General features: G+C 40.0%; 2 protein-coding genes across 3 annotated transcripts in view; one reads left to right on the plus strand and one right to left on the minus strand.

Moving 5' to 3' along the window:
- Positions 1-955, minus strand: part of ARMC1 (armadillo repeat containing 1) — a 35,906-nt gene extending 34,951 nt beyond the window's left edge. For both annotated transcript variants that reach the window (XM_027576348.1, XM_027576357.1), the window contains exon 1: positions 756-955. The gene's annotated coding sequence lies outside the window, so the exon portion shown is untranslated. The remainder of the gene's footprint in view (positions 1-755) is intronic.
- Positions 956-9,956: 9,001 nt separating this feature from the next.
- Positions 9,957-19,777, plus strand: part of MTFR1 (mitochondrial fission regulator 1) — a 67,477-nt gene continuing 57,656 nt past the window's right edge. The window contains 2 exon segments of the mRNA XM_027604922.2: positions 9,957-10,041; positions 10,554-10,837. The gene's annotated coding sequence lies outside the window, so the exon portion shown is untranslated.

The raw sequence follows: 19,777 nt of genomic DNA on the forward strand, positions 1-19,777 counted from the left end.
AATGATTTAGGTCTCTTACAACTAAGAGCTACAGAGAGTACACAACCACAGCCTAAATCCATATTCAGTTAAGCAAGTTTTTAAAAAAATAACATAAGCATTGGGTTCAGATCTGGCTTTCCCTTACTAGCAACTAATTGTAACTCTTCAAGAAGTTGAGCCTCCGTTTCCTCTCAAAAATCCTGAGTGATTATCAGGATCAAAAAAATAACTTGAAGAGAGCATCAGCAATCACCAAACAAGAACAACACTTGATCCTGTGGTACTTCTATTCCACCAGGTGTTGGGGTATATTCTGCACCTCCCTAACACATCAGTGCACTATCACGAAAGGAACTGCTAACTGCACGAAGGCCTCCAAGAAGTTATTAAAATATAGGGATGTGAATGCTGATCTCTCTTGAATGAAGACAACCACAACAATGTCCTTCCACTCTTAGCAGACATGCAGGTGCGCAAGAGTTACCAAAGAACAAGCTGGAGAGAGAAAGAAGTGAGATAACATCCATTTATAACGACAGGGTTCGTAAAAAATCGGACGTGCGGGGGGAGAGGAAATGAGCAAAGCTAACGTTTTCACAGGACACATCAGGGCAAGGCCCTTCAAAGCGCTTGGTGGGACGCACTGCTGGGTCGGGAGAAGGCCAGCGGGGAGCGCCTCGGCCCAGGCCGACTCGCAGACTTGATGCAGGGGCCTCTCTCCGCGGCCTTCCTAGCTCCACCGCTTTGTCTGCCGCCCCTGGACCCTTACATACCGCGCCAGAGCTTTAGGAGTCCAGAGGCTGCCGCACCATTAGGGCCACACCAACGAACGAGGTAGAGGGACCCAGGAGCCGCACAGCGGGTCGCTCCGCTCGCAGCCACGGCCTCAGCGGTGACAAACAACCAGGTTAACTCGAGAAGCCGAAGAGCGAGGACGCTGGCGGGGAAAGGCTCTACAGACTCTCCCCCATGACCCTACAACATCCGTCAGTTCTGCCCTCTCATTGGCTGATACCATTCCAACGCGAGGATAAGACGCCCAGTATGTGAAGGCCTTCTTAGGCTAAAGCGTTCATTGGTGACGTAGGGAAATGCACTAAGTGTTGAACGGAAGAGTCCAATGAGAGCCCAGGCACACTGGACTTGGAGTGAAAGAGTCTCCCACCCCTAAGCATTAAGCAGAGAAACTTGAATCCGGCGGAGAAACCGTTGCAGTTTCCCGACTACAATTCCCAGCTTCCCGGCGCTGAAGGAAGAAGCTGTCTGCTCCTGCGTTCGGAAAATCAAATGGTACGTTTTTCTCTGGCAGATCTTTCAGGTCTAATAAAGTATTTTCGTGATATTTCATTCGTTTTTCTGAGTCTTAATTCATAATCTTAAAGTTTTTTGAGTTTTTGGTAAGAACATTAGACCTATGTTAGGTGTTTTTTGGATTGCGTTCTTGTTCGTGTTCGCTGTCTTCTAAGCGCGAAGGCTGCAAAGTACAGTTTTTTGTTTCAAATAACTTTATTTGGAAGGATTTTTTTTCTTGTAAGGGAAAGGGACTTAGAGTCAGAATCTCCTCAAATTCATCATTAAGTATTTTTTAGATATTGTCCTTTATTTAGTTTATCATAGTAAGGATTTATATACTTTTGTCGCTGCTAGTCACTGGCCGATTTGTTTTGCTTAAGTATAGATCTTGGTTTTTAAAGATATTTCTCTAAATATAAGTGTAATTTAAATTCCACAGGCCATTCTGAGAATAAGGCATCCATTGCACCCAATAACTTCACTGAATGGAGTCTAGAGTCTCTTTTCACAATTTGATTTTGCCACGTAGCGCCTGTATTAAAGTAAAGTCTCCAGGAATTTAAGAGGCCTCTAGTGGGGAAAGAGGGTGCGTAAGAATAAATATTCCCGGGGCGCCTAGCTGGCTCAGTCGTAGAATATGCGACTCTCCGGGTCCTGAGTTCAAGCCCCAAGTTGGGTGTGGATATTACTTGAAAAAAAAAAAAAATCCATACTGTGTTCTATGCAATTGTCTCCAATACTTTGATTCCTAAGTGAATTTAAACTCCAAACAGTTGGGGCGCCTGGATTGCTCAGTCGGTTAGCGTCTGCCTTTGGCTTAGGTCGTCATCCCAGGATCCTGGGATCAAGCCCCACATCAGGCTGTCTGCTCAGCGGGAAAAGCAGCCTTTTCCTGCCGTTCTATTCTCTGTCAAATAAATAAATAAGTAAAATCTTTAAAAAAAAATCCAGTTATTTCTGCTTAAATTTCTTTGCCTTTCCTTAATCTTGGTTATCCTCTTCCTTCTAACAAGCTCAAGAAAAAATACTAGCAAAGTGGAATAGAAAAGGTCCTTTTCACACCATTTGACCTATAGCAAAAACAAGTCTTTGGCATGATTTCTGTTTCCCAAAGTCAGAAGAGAGAGTGGTGGTAAGTGAATACTGAACGCAAAACAAAAAGTAGAAAGAAATGATGCATAATGTCCAGCGGTAGAAGCACCAGCCTAATTTGTAATAATCAACCAGACCAACCAACTGCTAGAACTGGGGGGAAAAAAGGAAAAGGGAAAAAGGAGATTGTGATACATTTACTCTAAAAAAAAAAAAAAAAAAAAAAAAAGCTGTAAAAAAGTCAATATAGGAAGTCCAAAGGACACGGGTTAAACATAATCCATTTGATTGAGTAAATGAAATTTTGTTCAGTATTGTTATTAAAAACAGTGCAATAACACAGAAAGTAAACTTGCTTTTTTTTTTTTTCTTAAGTAGGTTCTGTGCCCAACATGGGGCTTGAACTCACCACCAACTGGGCCAGCCAGGTGCTGCAACTTGCTATTTTTTCTAAGGTTAATTTGTATATCAGAAAGAGAGAGGACAATTGGGATTTTCCCAACTAGTAATTGATGACATAGGTTTTTGGCAGAATGTATGTTCTATAGAGTCTTTGTCTTTTGGAAGTTCAAAATCTAAAATTAAATATAATCACGCCTCTGACATTAAAGTATTGAGAAGATTAATTCTTCCTTACCAACTGCCATTACAGAGAGTTAGATGACTGGCCTTAAAAGGCAGGGATTGTAGTCACAAAAAATAATTAACAATTTCATAAGCACCTATGGATTACAAGCCCAATGAAATCTCTTAAGGTTTTAAGAATTTATATTCCCATATTAAAAATGTATGAACTTGACACCAATAAAGTTATACTACCTGCTACTATGAGTCATTGCTTGTTCTCAGATATCTTGCCACAGGACACAGCTGGAATGTCAAGTCTCTCAATGGCTGTGTTGCTTAAGACCCATGAATCAGATAATGGCAGTTTTCATTTATTCAATTATTTTAAAACTATCTTCAGAACACATAGAATGTGCTAGAGACAGTCTTAGCAATGGATTCAAAAATAAGAGAAAACATAATTACTGTCCTCAAGGAGTTTATGGTCTAGTATGGTGGTTTCCAAAACCTTTTGATGAAGTACCGCTTTCAGCTTAAAAACATATTAGGGGCGCCTGGGCGTCTGCCTTAGGCTCAGGTCATGATCCCAGGGTCCTGGGCTCATCGAGGAGCCCAAGCTCCTCATCGGGCTCCTGGCTCATTGGGCAGCCTGCTTCTCCCTCTCCCTCTGCCTCTCTCCCTGCTCATGCTCTCTCTATCTCTGTGTCTCAAATGAATAAATAAAATCTTTAAAAAAAAAAAAAGTTTTGAGCCTACAGCTTTGATATATGTATATTATTTATTCCAAAATTCTATGTACATACTATCAAACTAATAAGTAGACTAAAAAACATGTCAAAATAGAAAATTTTAGAGGAGAAATAATTATAAATAGAAGCACTTTTATTTATCTGAATGAAAATAAAATTATATCTGTATACATTATTTACCAAAAAACTTAAGTTGCAGATGGATTAAAAACTCAAGTGTAAAACATAAAAAATCAAAAATCCTTTAAGAAAATCTTGGAGACTACATAAAACTATAGAAGTAGGTGAGACCTTAAACAAGACTCGAAACTCAGAAGTTAGAAAGAAATGGACATATTACACTTGTTTTAAAAAGCAGTTTTTTGTGTGGCAAAAAAATAACATAAGCAATGTCAACAGACAATAGATATGGGGGTAAATTTTCAACTCTGGGTAGATAGAGGCTAACACTCAAATATTGATCACAAATTGTCAAGAGGGATTAACCCTATAGAAATTGGGTGAACAATAAAAATTAGTATTTAATCAAGAGAAAGTCCAATAAATGTGAAGATATTTAAACTCACTTTTAATAAGAACATGCAAATTAACAATGAGAACAATCACGATGCTGATCAGACTGGCAAAAAAATCAAAATGACAAAGTTGCTGGCATTAATGGTAGGAAGAGAACTCTCAGATTTTGCTGTGGAAATGTAAATTATTATAGACTTTTAAAAAGCAATTCAGCAAAATCTGTTCTAAAAGATAATATTGTTTAACTCAGCTGTCCTCAAGATTCCAAACATAGAAATAAAAAGCATCAGTATATAAAGATGTAAGAACAAAGGTGGTTATTGTAATGTTCATATTGGCAAAAAAAACCAAAACAACACCAGTAAAAAACATCAAATGAAGGCATATCAATAGTGGAATGTTTTAGTAAATGATGGTATATCTATAGGCCATGGGCCATAATGAAAAATATATTAGAAAACCTTTAAGAAAGGGAAATGAGAGCTATAGGAAGAGACGTTGAGGGATTTCCACAATGTTAAGTAATAAAATATGCTTCAAAATATAATATAGACTATGGCCTGATTTTTGGAAACAATAACAAATCATATCCTACATATGTTTATATAAATATATCTTTATATATTATTCTATGAGCATGGAAAATATATAGAAAGATACAGTCGAGGTTTTCAGCATATATTACCTGAATATGTAGGACAGAATCTGAGAGAGTAGGAGCCCACCACACACAAAAAAGTTTTTTTTTTTTAAAGATTTTATTTATTCATGAGAAAGAGAGAGAAAAGCAGAGGGAGAAGCAGGCTCCCCGCTGAGCAGGGAGCCCAATGTGGGACTCGATCCCAGGACCCTGGGATCATGACCTGAGCCGAAGGCAGATGCTTAACCATCTGAGCCACGCAGGCGCCCCACAAAAAAGTTTTTTTGTTTTTAAGATTTTTATTTATTAGAGAAAGCATAAGCAGGGGGAGCAGCAAAGGGAATGGGAGAAGCAGGCTCCCTGCTGAGCAGGAAGCCTGACTCAGGGCTTGTTACCAGGCCCCTAGGATCATGACCTGACCTGAAGGCAGATGCTTAACCGACTGAGCACAAAAAAGTAAAAAGTAAACTAAATTTACTGGAGGGGGGGTGTAAATATAATATAAATTTTCATTAAGTAAAATCTAGGTGGTATTTAGTTTCAAGGAACTGCTTTTCCAAGTATGAGAGTGATAAACTTGGGGTCACAAAACAGTTACATCTGAGGAGGATATATGGTAAGATCTAAGATAGGAGGTTGATGAAGTAACTAGTAAGCCCTACCCAGTGTGACTCAGTGTCTGTAGGACCTCATTCAGAAAAGCTACACGGTGCCATTTGGGTCAGACAAATCTTGATTTTGACCACTCGCTAGCTTTATGACTCTATACTAGTCACTTTGCTACTGAGGACCTCAATCTCCTCTAAAAAACAGGGATAATGGCACCTGCCTTCCAAGATTGCTGTGGGAAACAACATAAAATAGTGTAAGGGAGAACACCCAGCCCAGTGTCTAGAGGCTGTTCCATAAATGTACATTTAGTCCCACTTCTCTCTGTATAAAAATCTACTCTCCAGAAAAGATCTAATAAGAGCTAATTTGTAATGGTAAAATTCTTGAGTGCTTACTAATACTGGAAAAGATGAAGAAAAGAAACATCACCGGTCACCTTCAGAGAATTTGAAGGAACCAACTCATTTTTCTGAAAACTGGTAAATAAATGGAGAGACTCAAACCAAGCATTAAAACAGCCTTTCTTATATGTAGTATATTTCAGGGTAACAAAATAGTTGATGTGTAATAATTATTCTGAAAACTGGTAAATATTAAGAAACAAGCATTCAACTTGCTTTTCTTTACAAACGTGCCTCAAGGTGACCAGTTAGCTAATAAATGACACATCCGGCCTCACCTTGTCTTTTTTTTTTTTAAGATTTTATTTATTTGACAGAAAAACAGTGAGAAAGGGAACACAAGCAGGGGGAGGGGCAGAGGGAGAAGCAGGCTCCTCACTGAGTAGGGCTGCGGCACTCGATCTGAGGACCCTGGGATCATGACCTGAGCCGAAGGCAAATGCTTAATGACTGAGCCACCCAGGCGCCCCTGGCCTCACCTTGTCTTAAAATGCCCCTCACGTGGGCACTTCACTGTCCTACCTGGTGGTCTTTTGCCAGTTAGGTTTTTCTGGATTCTAACTTGGAACCTCTTAAGGCCCATTTCAGTGTGTTATATTTTCTATAGACAGGCAGTCGGAGCTGGAAAAAATGCTGAACTAGAGAGAAAGGGTCTGGATTTTCAGGGAAGATACCGTTTAAAGCTTGCAGATTATCAACCCATCTCACCAAATGGGATTGTCATTAAACTTAATGTGAGACAGGCTGATGAACATATTTGGACATTTGTCTGTCCCCTACTTTACTAACCACTGGATCATACCACACAGCCAACTAAATGTCTTTCATGGGTATTATTTATTGGGCTCTTGTGATAAACCAGGTATAACCCTTAATATTTTACAAATGTTACACAATCGGTCTTCAGGGCTATCCTGTGAGGTGGCTATTTTCCCCATTGAGCAGTTCAGAGAATTGAGACCTGGGGAGGCTGACTGACTTGCCCAGGGCCACACAGCTGATAAGTGGCAGAGGCATTTTTGAATATGAGTCTGTCTGACTTGGAAGTTCACATACTTTCTACAAGAGAATTCTGCTTCACCATCTACCAATACAAACGTGGGAATCTGACCTTTTTGTTAAATTTCTGCAAGGGAGCTGGCCCACAACTGGCCTTGGTCACCTTTCTATTGCCTAAAATACACTTAATGATGGATAAATCTCTCCCTAAACAATGACACTATAGTGCTTTAATCTGTTAGGAATTTGGAGGCAGAGAAAGGTCAAAGGACTTTTTCAAGGCTGCAGGGTGAGTAAGAGAGGACCTGATTCTTTCTCCTCTTTTCACTAAATAACTACTGAAGTTTCAGTTTTTCTGGATTCTGCCAAGGAAGCTGAGCCATTTTTTGGGTGAGGAACTCCAGGATCAGATACACTAAAAAGAAAAGGAAAGTCATTTTCTCCTAAAGTCTCCAAATGGATTGCCCTGTAACCTTCTACATTAATTTCCAAACTTAGTTGTGCAAAACAATCACCTAAGATTCAGGGAAGGGGCCTGGGTATATATATTTTTAAACATACTCTCCAAAGTGGAGTTTCAGAACCATCAATCTTGCAGAGAAGACGGAAATTGTATTATTTATTGCTTCCTAACGAATTACTCCAAAACTTAGCAGCTTAACACAATAATCGTTTATTATCTCATAGTTTCTGTGCATGCCGAATCCATGTGTGCCTTAGCTCAGGGTCTCTGGTTCAGGGTCTTTCACAAGACTGCAATCAAGGTATCAATGGAGCTCCTGTCATCTCAAGGCTCAAATGGGAGAGGATCTTTTGCCAAGTTCACTCACATGTCTGTTAGCAGGATTCAGTTTCTCAGAGGCTGATGAAAAGAGGGCCTCAGCTGCTTTGCTGGCTGATGGCCAGAGGCCTCCCTCAGTTTCTTGCCACATAAGTCTCTCCATAGGCCAGCTCACAATATGGCAGATGGCTTCTCTCAGAGAGAGGGAAGGAGAGACCAAGAGAGAGCAAGCAAGATGAAAGCCACACTTTTTTAACCTAATCTTTTAATTGCCATCTTATCACTCTTGTATTTGATTCATTAGAAGGAGGTCACTAGGTCAAACCCACCCTCTTTAACGGGATTGCATAAGGGTGCGAATATCATTGAGGGCCTTTTTAGAGGTTACCTATCATAGAGATGTAAACAAAGAACTAAAAAACAACGTGATGGTAATATATTCCTAGCTCTGTCCACTGAGAGGTTGTACCTATAAAATATAAACAAAATATAAAATAAATATACATGATTCTTTATGAATAAATGAATATAAATAAGTAAATGGGCAGAAGAAACAAATCTTAGAGAAGAATTATAAGTTATTTATGTAGATATTCCACTCCAAGAGTTGAAGCTTAATCTCATGACACTTGAGGGTGGGTAGGATTTAGTGACTTGCTTCCAAAGAAGAGAATATGGAAAGAGGGTAAAAAATGCAACTTTACAGTGGAGAAACTAGCAAACACTACCATGGTCAAGTTAACATCAGCAGAAATAAATCATGCTAATATTATGTACCCCCTGATATGATGTGATGAGAAGGGCATCTCAATGTGTGATATTTCTCCCAAACCTTACAACCCCAGTCTAATCATGAGAAAAACAGACAAATTCAAATCAAGGCATATTTTATATCTGACCACACTCCTCAAAACTGTCATGGTCATATCAAGATTATGAAAAACAAGGAAATATTAAGAAACTGTCACAGACCAGGAGTCTAAGCAAGGAGGCATGATGACTAAATGCAATGTGGCATCTTGGATTGGATCCTGGAAGAGAAAGGACATTAATAAAACAATAAAGTCTGGAGTTTAGTAAATAGTAATGTACCAATGGTGGCTCCTTAATTTTATAAATGCATCATGGTAATGCATGATGTTAGCATTAAGGGAAACTGGGTGAGGGGTAAACAGGAATTCTGAACAATCTGCAACTTTTCTGTAAATCTAAAATTATTCTAAAATAAAGTTTATTGAAAGCAAAAAGTGAAGCATCCTGATTATAATTTCAAGTATGATGACTGGAAGATCTTCCCCTACTTTCTGGCTCGACACATTTTGCACTCTTTCTCCTCCACCAGCCACATATTTCTGGTGCCAGGTGCCATGAAACACATCCATAGGCCCTCTGTGAGATGGCATATAGTATGGCTAGGAGTATCCTGGGAAGACATTACAACATCGGGAGAGTCAGTAATAACTGATCACAAAAGGAATCTAAGTTCAACTCAATCCTCTTCCCCCCACCCAGATCCCCAAAATGCCCAGGGTCACTGGAGGGCACCTAGCATGCAGAGAAATGTGAAGAAAAGGAAGCTGGAATGGGAAAAAAAGGCACATCTTAACCTATCCGTTTGAAGGTTTCTTTAAGCCACGTTCCTTTTAAAGAGTAGAAAACAGGGCGCCTGGGTGGCTCAGTCCTTAAGCGTCTGCCTTCGGCTCAGGTCATGATCTCAGGGTCCTGGGATCGATCCCCACATCGGGCTCCCTGCTCAGCGGGAAGCCTGCTTCTCCCTCTCCCACTCCCCCTGCTTGTGTTCCCTCTCTCGCTGTGCCTCTCTCTGTCAAATAAATAAATAAAATCTTAAAAAAAAATAAAGAGTAGAAAACAACATGACCATGTGAACTCAGGGCTAGGGTCCCTCCTTGGGTCTTGGCAAGGTCTGGGGCAAGTCAGGGGGCCTGAGGACAAGCTTCATTAGCTTCTCAGTAAACCCACCCTTTAAAGATCTCAGAAGGAACAGGTAAACTTTGCCAGAAATGCCGCTATCCTTTGCCTCCACTCCTTTAGCTCAGAAGCACTATTTCATCAAGCCTCAGCCGAAGCACACCTCTAGAAAGTGTTCCCTGAGCCCTTGGGCTGGCTTAGGCAGGTCTCCCAGGCTTCCACCATTCTGCCATTATAACATTTGGTTAAGTTTGTGTTTCTGTCTTCCTGTTAGCCCGGAGGCTGAGGGCGTGGTTCAAGGCTTTTAAAAATTTTTGCACTGTCATAATGGGCTCCCAGTAAATCCTTGTTGAGTAAATGGATTAATGCTGTTGCTGAAGTTGGGAAGCCCTCTCCAGGAAGAGACCCGGGCACCCGGGACAAAACCACCATAGCTCTGGTGCCTGCTGCGTGACCTGTGGGATCAATTACAAAGGGAGGGTAAGAGAGACAGCCAATCAGCAACAGCCTCTTTAAAGGCCATACATAAATACTTAAAACAGGTTTTTCACTCTACATATGAATTTCTTATTGGGCCTACACACGTTACCATGCTGAATGTATTGTTAGCTATAGATGTAATGATCATTTTCATGGCAGAATTATTTGAAATCTTAGTGTCCCAGAATATTCACCTATTAAAAAACATGTCCCACGAATCAGACTAAACAGACGGTGGAACTGAAGACAGTAAAATCCTCATCCATGCTCTTTATACACTCCGTACCCTCAACTCCCCTAAACACAAACGCACCCGGGATTTGTAGTTCACGTGGGAAGATCTGTCAGGTAAACAGAAGTCTCAATAGCGTGGGATAAAAGGACTCAAGATAAGTCAGGTTAACAAGGGCTTAAAACTCCCAGCTTCTTTCAAGGTAATACACACTTGTGGCTACATTCAAAATGTGAGTCTTGCTACACACTTGGGGTTTACTAACAGAGTACTTTCCTAGGCAGAGCAGTGAAGACACAAAGCGAAGTCCATGCGAAAGCGCCCGCCTCTAGCCAAGCACCGCGCTTGCGCACACTCACGGTGAGAGGTCTGTGCAGGCCTGTGGGCGGGTCGTCTTCTTCCCTCCGGGCTCTCAGTACCGGCCTCCGGGCCGGAGGAAGCAGCTGATTGGTCAGTCTGGTCCGGATTTGGGGCGGAGATTGGGTGATTGGCAGTAAGTCCCCGGGAGAGCCAAGCTGGAAGCCGGAGAAGCTCAAGAAGGCACCCGGCTGCCGCGCGGTCGAGGTAAGTGGGGCTAGGGACTCAAGAAAGCGGTTGGAGGGGGGGCGGTCGAGGAGGCGCTCCCAGGCCTGAGGGCGGTGGGAAGTCCTGGTAACAAAGTGGAAGCTGAAGGAGTCCCCGGTTCGGGCATGAGGGGAGGACGGCGGGCTCTGTGAGCCGCTTGGGGGTCTGCGCCGCGGCTGAAGGTAGGCGAAGACGCTCTCGGGCAGCCGGGGAGGCTGAGGGCTCTGCTGGGGCTGGAGCTCCGGCAGAGCGGAGGGAAGTCGGCTGACTTGTACTGAAGGCTGGGCCTCACCCACCCACATCTGCCCCCTCCCCCCCGGCCCTTAGGTCCATCTTTCCGAGGCTACAGTTCGCTCGCCAGCCGCCAGGCGGCGGTCCCAGGAAGGCCGCCCTTTGCTGTAGTTGCCTTGGGTGCTGCGCTCTTTCCCGGGATTAGACCGGCCGGCCTCCGCGGGTGCGCCTCCGGGCCGGGCCTCGGGGATTCTGGGAGGAGACGCACACTTTCTGGTACGCCTGGGAGGCTTAACCAGTCTTACCTGGTTTGTGTTGCTGTTTCACTTTCAGCCTCCCAGTACTTCTCGGTGTAGCTTCCTGGACGTAGCTAGGATTTTGCGTTAAGCCCCACAAAAAAGATCGACCTTTGGACATTAAAAAAAACAAACACGTTTTATTATGGAAATCTTCAAACGTACGGAGGTCGAGAGGATGGTATAACGAACTTGGCGAACCCTTCACCCAATTTTAACAATTGTCAACACATGGCCGGGTTTGCTCCCGCTCCACGGGTTATTTTCAAGCAAATCCCAGACATTTAATCTCTCTTAGATATTTGTACGGCTTTGTCATCGTCAATAATTATACTATTTTTCTAATCATTTGCCTTCTAGAAGGGTTGAGTAAAAATAAGGCAAACGTAAAGGTGTAGACGGCGCAAATTTAGTTTGCGCTTCAAGAATGTGGGCAGTTCTCCAACAGTGCAGTTTCAGTACCCTGTACTCAGGTTTTCAAAATCATTAAAAACGAAGGTACCAAACAATCTAGTCTTGGCAGTAGCATTATTGTTTTTGAGCAGTAATATTAATATTGATAATTTCTATTTATGTGGCTCTTGGTATGTATGAAGCACTGTGAAATTGTTTCCACCTATTCATTTAATTTTTACAACAGCCATGTGAAGTAGATATTACCTAGTTTTACAGATGAAGGAAAAGGGGGACTAAGCAATTTGCCTAAGATCACACTGATGTAAATAAGGGGGGAGTAGAGGGTAAGGGGTCGGGTTTAGGATATTAACCCTGGTCAGTGCCAAGTTCTTGCTCTTTTAACCATAATTAAGTTTCCTAAGAATTGTGGAATAAATGTAACTGCTGAGGATCATTTCTATTTAGCTATAAAATCCATAATGGAGGGCGCCTGGGTGGCTCAGTTGGTTAAGCGACTGCCTTCAGCTCAGGTCATGATCCTGGAGTCCCGGAATCGAGTCCCACATCGGGCTTCCTGCTCAGCAGGGAGTCTGCTTCTCCCTCTGACCCTCTTCCCTCTAGTGCTTTCTATCTCTCATTCTCTCTCTCTCTCAAATAAATAAATAAAATCTTTAAAAAAAAATCCATAATGGAAAAAAAAACCCCTGGAATTTACGAGTACAGTAGTAAGGTATTTTTGTTTCTTTCAAACAGTAAAAGGTTAGTGCAATTGAATTTTAAGTTAAAAGTCAAAGTATGTAAATGTAGATCAATAAATAGAAGTGTTTACAATTCCTATACTATAGGACCAGTTAAAGGGGAAAGAAAACCAGAAAAAAATATATATCAACGAATAGTCTCTACTTCCTTTGGCATTTAGCTTGTACTGCCTATTTATATTGAATACTTTAAACTGTGTCCCTTATCTTCTCAATCTTAATACTATTTCTAAGACAGTATCTTCATCCAAATAATGTTAGAGGAGTAAGGAACTAGAAAGACAGCTGGGCCTTTTCAGAGGACGGTAGGAAAGACCAGTTAAATTGGAGTTTAGGATTCCTACTGTAGGGGATTAATTCAGAAGTCTAGAATTAAAGTTAGACTCATATGTGAAGTACTTTGAGTGCCAAGTTTAAGGAGTTTGAACTTGAGCAAAACAGTGGCTCACTGATTGCAACCATCTCTTGGAAGAGTGAACTGGGCACTATCAAAAAGATGGCTTCACCTGAGATGTGAAAAGATTAGTGACTTCACCTGGGGGATATATAGGAAATAGATTTGGGTAACTGTTGAATTTATGGATATAAGGCAAGGAAAAGAGAAAAACAAATAGCCCAAAAAGGGATGAAAAGACAGCATAGTTCTGAAGTGCTGGTAAATGTCAGTTTCCATGAGTTTTCTGTTTGTTTTGTTTTGTTTTATTTTTTTTAAAGTAAGCTCCACACCGAACGTGGAGCCCAATGCCAGGCTTGAATTCATGACGGGGAGATCAAGACTTGAGCTGAGATCCAGACTCAGACTCTCAACCGACTGAGCCACCCAGGCACCCCAACAAGTTTGTTTTCTTAGGCCGATTTTTTAAAAATGATGAAAAGGGAACTTTTGATCTGATGAAAAGGATTTCCATAAAAGTTACAGTATATGTATCCTACTTAATGATGAAATACTTATTTCCCTTATGTGAGTTAAGAAAGAGGACAAAAGTGACTACTGTCAACACTTCCGAACAATTCAGTAAAGCCAGGAAAAAGACAAAGAATATACAAAATTTGGAAACGTGACGTGATTATCATCATAAAAATTTGAAAGTCTACTTTAACAGAATTATTTAATACTTACTGCAGATTAGACAGTAAAATTATACAAACCATAAAACTTTTAGTAGCTTTAAAAAGCTAGTATTGAGGGGCGCCTGGGTGGCTCAGTTGTTAAGCATCTGCCTTCAGCTCGGGTCATGATCCCAGGGTCCTGGGATCGAGACCCACATCGGGCTTCCTGCTCGGTGGGAAGCCTGCTTCTCCCTCTCCTACTCCCCCTGCTTGTGTTCCCTCTCGCTGTGTCCCTCTCTGTCAAATAAATAAAATTTAAAAAAAAGAGCTAATATTGAGGAATAAATCTAATTAAATATTTGCAAAGCCTTTAAGTGGAGAACGACAAAATGTAGACTTAAGGCGCCTGGGTGGCTCAGTTGGTGAAGTGTCTGCCTTCGGCTCGAGTAATGATCCCAGGATTCTGGGATCGAGTCCCATGTCCATGGCTCCCAAGCTCAGCAGGGAGTCTGCTTCTCCTGTCTGCCCCTCCCCCCTGCTCATGTGCGTGCTCGCTCTCAAATGAATAAATAAAAATCTTAAAAAAATTAGACTTAAATAAAATGGGGGTGATGGAATTTAAGTAAATTGGGAGTTTGAATATTGTTAAGGTGACGGTTCTCCCCAAATTGATCTGTAAATTTACTGTGATTCTCATTAAATTTGAGTAGGTTTTGGTTTTGTGGCAGTTGGGAGAGGATGATTCTATAATTAATATGAAAATATATAAGACCAAAAGCAGTAATGATCGAAAGAACAAAGTCAGAGAACTTAGACCACTGGATATCAAAACTGATTACAAAGCTATGATAATTAAATAGAACAGTGGTACAAAGAAAAGTATCCAGAATTAGGCTCAGATGGTCCTTGCAGTAAACTGTGCTGAGGCAGCTGAATATATGGAAAACAACCAAATTCTCAGCTTCATGCTAATCATAAAAATGAATTTGTGGTGTATCTAGAGCTAAATGTGCAATGTGAAACAAAACTTCCTGAAAAAATATAGGAGAATTTCTCCATGATCATGGTATAGGCAGAGATTGATTTGTTAAGGACATAAAATACACTAACCAAAAAACAAAGATAAATTGAACTACATTAAAAATCAGAACTTCTTAATTTAAAATATTTACTCACCATTTTGAAATATTTTGGTCATCTGTACTAATTTATTTTTAAATATATATATATATATTTTCTTAAGTAATCTTTACACCAATATGGGGCTCGAACTTACCGCCCTGAGGGTTGCATGCCCTAGTAATGGAGCCAGCCAGGTATCCTGATCATCTGTGTTTTAAATGTTTAGAGTTCTGTGAAAAGAAAATTAATTGCCCATCAGTATTTTTAAAAAATTTTATTACAATATAGTTTTTTTTTTTTAATTGAAGTCTAGTTGACATACTGTTGCATTAGTTTCAGGGGTACAACTAGTGATTCTAGAAGTCTATGTTCTCCTATGCTCATACACATAGCTACTATCTGTCACCATACAACACTATTTCAATACCATTAACTATATTATCCATGCTATAGCTTTCATCTCCTGTGATTTATTCCATAATTGGAAGCCTGTAGCAACCACTCCTCTTCACCCTTTTTTTTCATTCCTGACCCCCTGCCCTTCTGACAACCAGCAGTTTATTCTTTGTATTTATGTTTTTTTTTTAGATTCCACATATAGATGAAATCATATGGTATTTGTCTTTCTCTGACTTATTTTACTTAGCATGATATCCTCTAGGTCCATTCATGTTGTTGCATATGGCAAGATCTCATTCTTTTTCATGGCTAAGTAATATTCCTGTGTGTGTGTGTGTATACCACATCTTTTAACCATCTATGGATGGATACTTGGATTGCTTCCATATCTTGGCTATTATAAATAATGCTGAAATAAAAATAGGGATGCATATCTTTTCAAATTGTGGGTTTGTTTTCTTTGGGTAAATACCCAGAAGTAGAATTAGTGGATTGTATGGTATTTTCTATTTTAATTTCTTTGAGGACCTTCCTGACTGTTTTCCACAGTGGCTGCACCAGTTTCCATTCCCAACAGTGCATAGGGTTCCTTTTTCTCCACATTCTTGCCAACACTTTTTATTTCTTGTCTTCTTGATACTAGCCATTCTGACTGGTGTAAGGTGGTAGTGTTGCTTTGATTTGCATTTCCCTGGTGATTAGTGATGTTGAGCATTTTTTCATGTGTCTGTTGATTAACTATGTCTTCTTTGGAAAAATGTATATTCAAGTCCTCTGCCTGTTTTTTAATTGGATTATTTGGGTGTTTTGTTTTTGTTTTTGTGTGTGGGGGGGTGGGGGTTGCATGTATATATTTTGGACATTAACTCCTTATCTGATATATCACTTACATATATCTTCTCCCATTCAGCAGATTCCCTTTTATAGTTTTCTTTGCTGTGCAAAATCTTTTCAGTTTGATGTAGTTCCAGTTGTTTTTTTTGTCCCTTGCTTGAGGAGACAGATAACAAAAAATACTGCTAAGACCAATGTCCAAGAGTTTACTGCCTGTGTTTTAGGAATTTTATGGTTTCAGGTCTTACATTTAATCTTTTATTTTCAGTGTGTATGGCGTAAGAAAGTGATCCAGTTTCATTCTATTGCATGTAGCTGTCCAGTTTTCCCAACACCATTTATTGAAGAAACTGTCTCTTTCCCTTTTTATTTTCTTCCCTCCTTTGTTATGGATTGACTACCTATGTGTGGACTTATTTCTAGGATCTCTGTTCTGTTCCATTGATCTTTGTGTCTGTTTTTATGTCAGTATCATCTGTTTTGATTTCTGTAGCTTTGTAGTACAATTTGAAATATGGGAGCGTGAAATCTCCAGCTTTGTTCTTCTTTCTCACGATTATAGCCAATTTTTATAGATCATCTGTGCTTCTATACAAATTTTAGGATTATTTGTTCTAGTTCTCTGAAAAAATGCTATTGGAATTTTGATGGGGATTGCATTGAATCTATAGATTGCTTTGAGTGATAGGGACATTGTAACAATATTAATTCCTCCAACCCCTGAGCATGGTGTATCTTTCCATTTATTTGTGTCATTTTTAGTTCCTTCTGTCAATGTCTTACAGTTTTCAGAGCACAGGTCTTTTACTCCTTTGTTAAATTTATTTGTAGCTATTTTCTACTTTTTAATGCAATTTTAGTGGAATTTTCTTAATTTTTCTTTCTGATAGTTTGTATTAGTGTATAGAAGCCCAACAGGTTACTCTATATATTAATTTTGTATCCTGCATCTTTACTGAATTCGTTTATTAGTTGTAATGGTTTTTTGGTGGAGTCGTTAGGGTTTCCAATATGTAGTATCATGTCATCTGTAAAGTGACAATTCTTTATTTCTTCCTTACCAGTTTGGATGTCTTTTATTTTTTGTCTTGATTGCTGTAGCTAAGATTTGCAGTATGGTGTTGAATAAAAGAGGCAAGAGTAGGCATTCTTGCCTTGTTCTTCATACTACAGGAAAAGCTTTCAGCTTTTCACTGTTGAGTATTATGTCATCTGTGGGTTTGTCATATATGGCCTTCATTATATTGAGATACATTCCATCTATAACAACTTCGTTGAGTTTTTTTTATCATGATGAGTGTTGAATTTTGTCAGATGGTTTTTCTGCATCTATTGAGATGATCATATGATTTTTATCTTTTTGTAATGTGGTTTATTTTATTTTATTTTTTTAAAGATTTTTTATTTATTTATTTGAGAGAGAATGAGATAGAGAGACAGCATGAGAGGGGAGAGGGTCAGAGGGAGAAGCAGACTCCCTGCCAAGCAGGGAGCCCGATGCGGGACCCGATCCTGGAACTCCAGGATCATGACCTGAGCCAAAGGCAGTCGCCCAACCAACTGAGCCACCCAGGCGCCCTTGTAATGTGGTTTAATGCATTGATTGATTTGCAGATGTTGAACCATCCTTGCATCCCTGGAATAATTTTGGTAATTTTCTGGTTGTTTCTGTAGTTCTCTGTTCCATCCTTTTTCTCTTACTCTTTTCCCTTATTTAACGACCTTGTTTAGTGTTTTTTTTTAATTAATTAAATTTTATTTTATTTTAAGATTTTATTTATTCAACAGAGACACAGCGAGAGAGGGAACACAAGCAGGGGGAGTGGGAGAGGGAGAAGCAGGCTTCCTGCGGAGCAGGAAGCCTGATGTGGGGTTTGATCCCAGGACCCTGGGATCATGACCTGAGCCGAAGGCAGACGCTTAACGACTAAGCCACCCAGGTGCCCCTTAAATTTTATTTTTTTAACTTGTGAATGGGATCTTATTTTTTTCCCCAGTGATTCATCAGTGTTATATAATACACAGTGCTCATTACATCACGTGCCCTCCTTAATGTCCATCACTCAGTTACCCCAACCCCCAACACCCTCACCTCCAGCAGCCCTCAGTTTGTTTCCTATGATTAAGAGTCTCTTATGGTTTGTCTCTCTCTCTGATTTTATCTTTCTTTTTTTTTCCCCCCTCCCTTCCCCTATGATCCTGTTTTGTTTCTTAAATTCCACATATGAGTGAGATCCTATGATAATTGTCTTTCTCTGATTGACTTATTTCATTTAGCATAATACCCTCTAGTTCCATCCATGTCATTGCAGATGGTAAGGTTTGTTTTTTTTTTTGATGGCTGAGTAGTATTCCATTTTATATATATACACCACATCATCTTTATCCATTCATCTGTCAATGGACATCTGGGCTCTTTCCATCGTTTGGCTATTGTGGACATTGCTGCTATAAACATTGGGGTGCAGGTGCATATACTACATTTGTATCGTTGGGATAAATACCCAGTAGTGCAATTGCTGGGTTGTAGGGTAGCTCTATAGAAACTGAACGAATGAGTGAACAAAGAGTTCTATGAATCTACTACACCCAATCTTTCTCTTTTCAACTTTTTGAGGAACCTCCATATTGTTTTCCATAGTGGCTGCACCAGCTTGCATTCCCACCAACCTTTAAGAGGGTTCCCCTTTCTCTGCATCCTCACCAACGTCTGTCATTTCATGACTTGCTAATTTTAGCCATTCTGACTGGTGTGAGATGGTATCTCCTTGTGGTTTTGATTTGTATTTCCCTGATGCCAAGTGATGTTGAGCATTTTTTCATGTGTCTGTTGGCCATTTGCATGTCTTCTTTGGAGAAGTGTCTGTTCATGTCTTTTCCACATTCTTTGACTGGATTATTTGTTTTTTGGGTGTTGAGTTTGAGAAATTGTTTATAGATCTTGGATACCAGCCCTTTATCTGAACTGTCATTTGCAAATATCTTCTCCCATTCCGTAGGTTACCTTTTACTTCTGTTGACTGTTTCCTTTGCTGTGCAGAAGCTTTTTATCTTGATGAAATCCCAATAGTTCATTTTTGCCTCTCTTTCCCTTTCCTTTGGAGAAGGGAAATGTGTCTAGCAAAAAGTTGCTGCAGCCAAGGTCACGGAGGTTGCTGCCTTTGTTTTCTGCTAGGATTTTGATGCATTCCTGTCTCACATTTAGGTCTTTCATCCATTTTGAGTCTATTTTTATGTATGGTGTAAGAAAATGTTCCAGTTTCATTCCAGTTGCATGTGGCTGTCCAATTTTCCCAACACCGTATTATTGAAGAGACTTTTTTCCGTCGGGTATTCTTTCCTGCTTTGTTGAATATTAGTTGACCACAGAGTTGAGGGTCCATTTCTGGGCTCTCTGTTCTGTTCCATTGATCTATGTGTCTGTTTTTGTGACAATCCCATGCTGTTTTGATGATCACAGCTCTCATAGCTTGAAGTCAGGCATCATGATAACCCCAGCTTTGGTTTTCTTTTTCAACATTCCTTTGGCTATTCAGGGTCTTTTCTGGTTCCATAAAAATTTTAGGATTATTTGTTCCAGCTCTGTGAAAAAAGTTGATGGTATTTTGATAGGGATTGCATTGAATGTATAGATTGTTCTAGGTAGCATAGACATTTTAACAATATTTTTTCTTCCAGTCCATGAGCATGAACGTCTTTCCGTTTCTTTTGTCTTCCTCAATATCTTTCATGAGTGTTCTGTAGTTTTCTGAGTACAGGTTTATTCTTAGGTATCTTATGGTTTTTGGTGCAATTGTAAATGGGGTATACTCTTTAATTTCTTTTTCTTTTATCTCATTGTTAGGGTATAGAAA

This window comes from Zalophus californianus, chromosome 4, assembly GCF_009762305.2.
Source record: "Zalophus californianus isolate mZalCal1 chromosome 4, mZalCal1.pri.v2, whole genome shotgun sequence".
Classification (NCBI taxonomy): Eukaryota; Metazoa; Chordata; class Mammalia; order Carnivora; family Otariidae; genus Zalophus; species Zalophus californianus.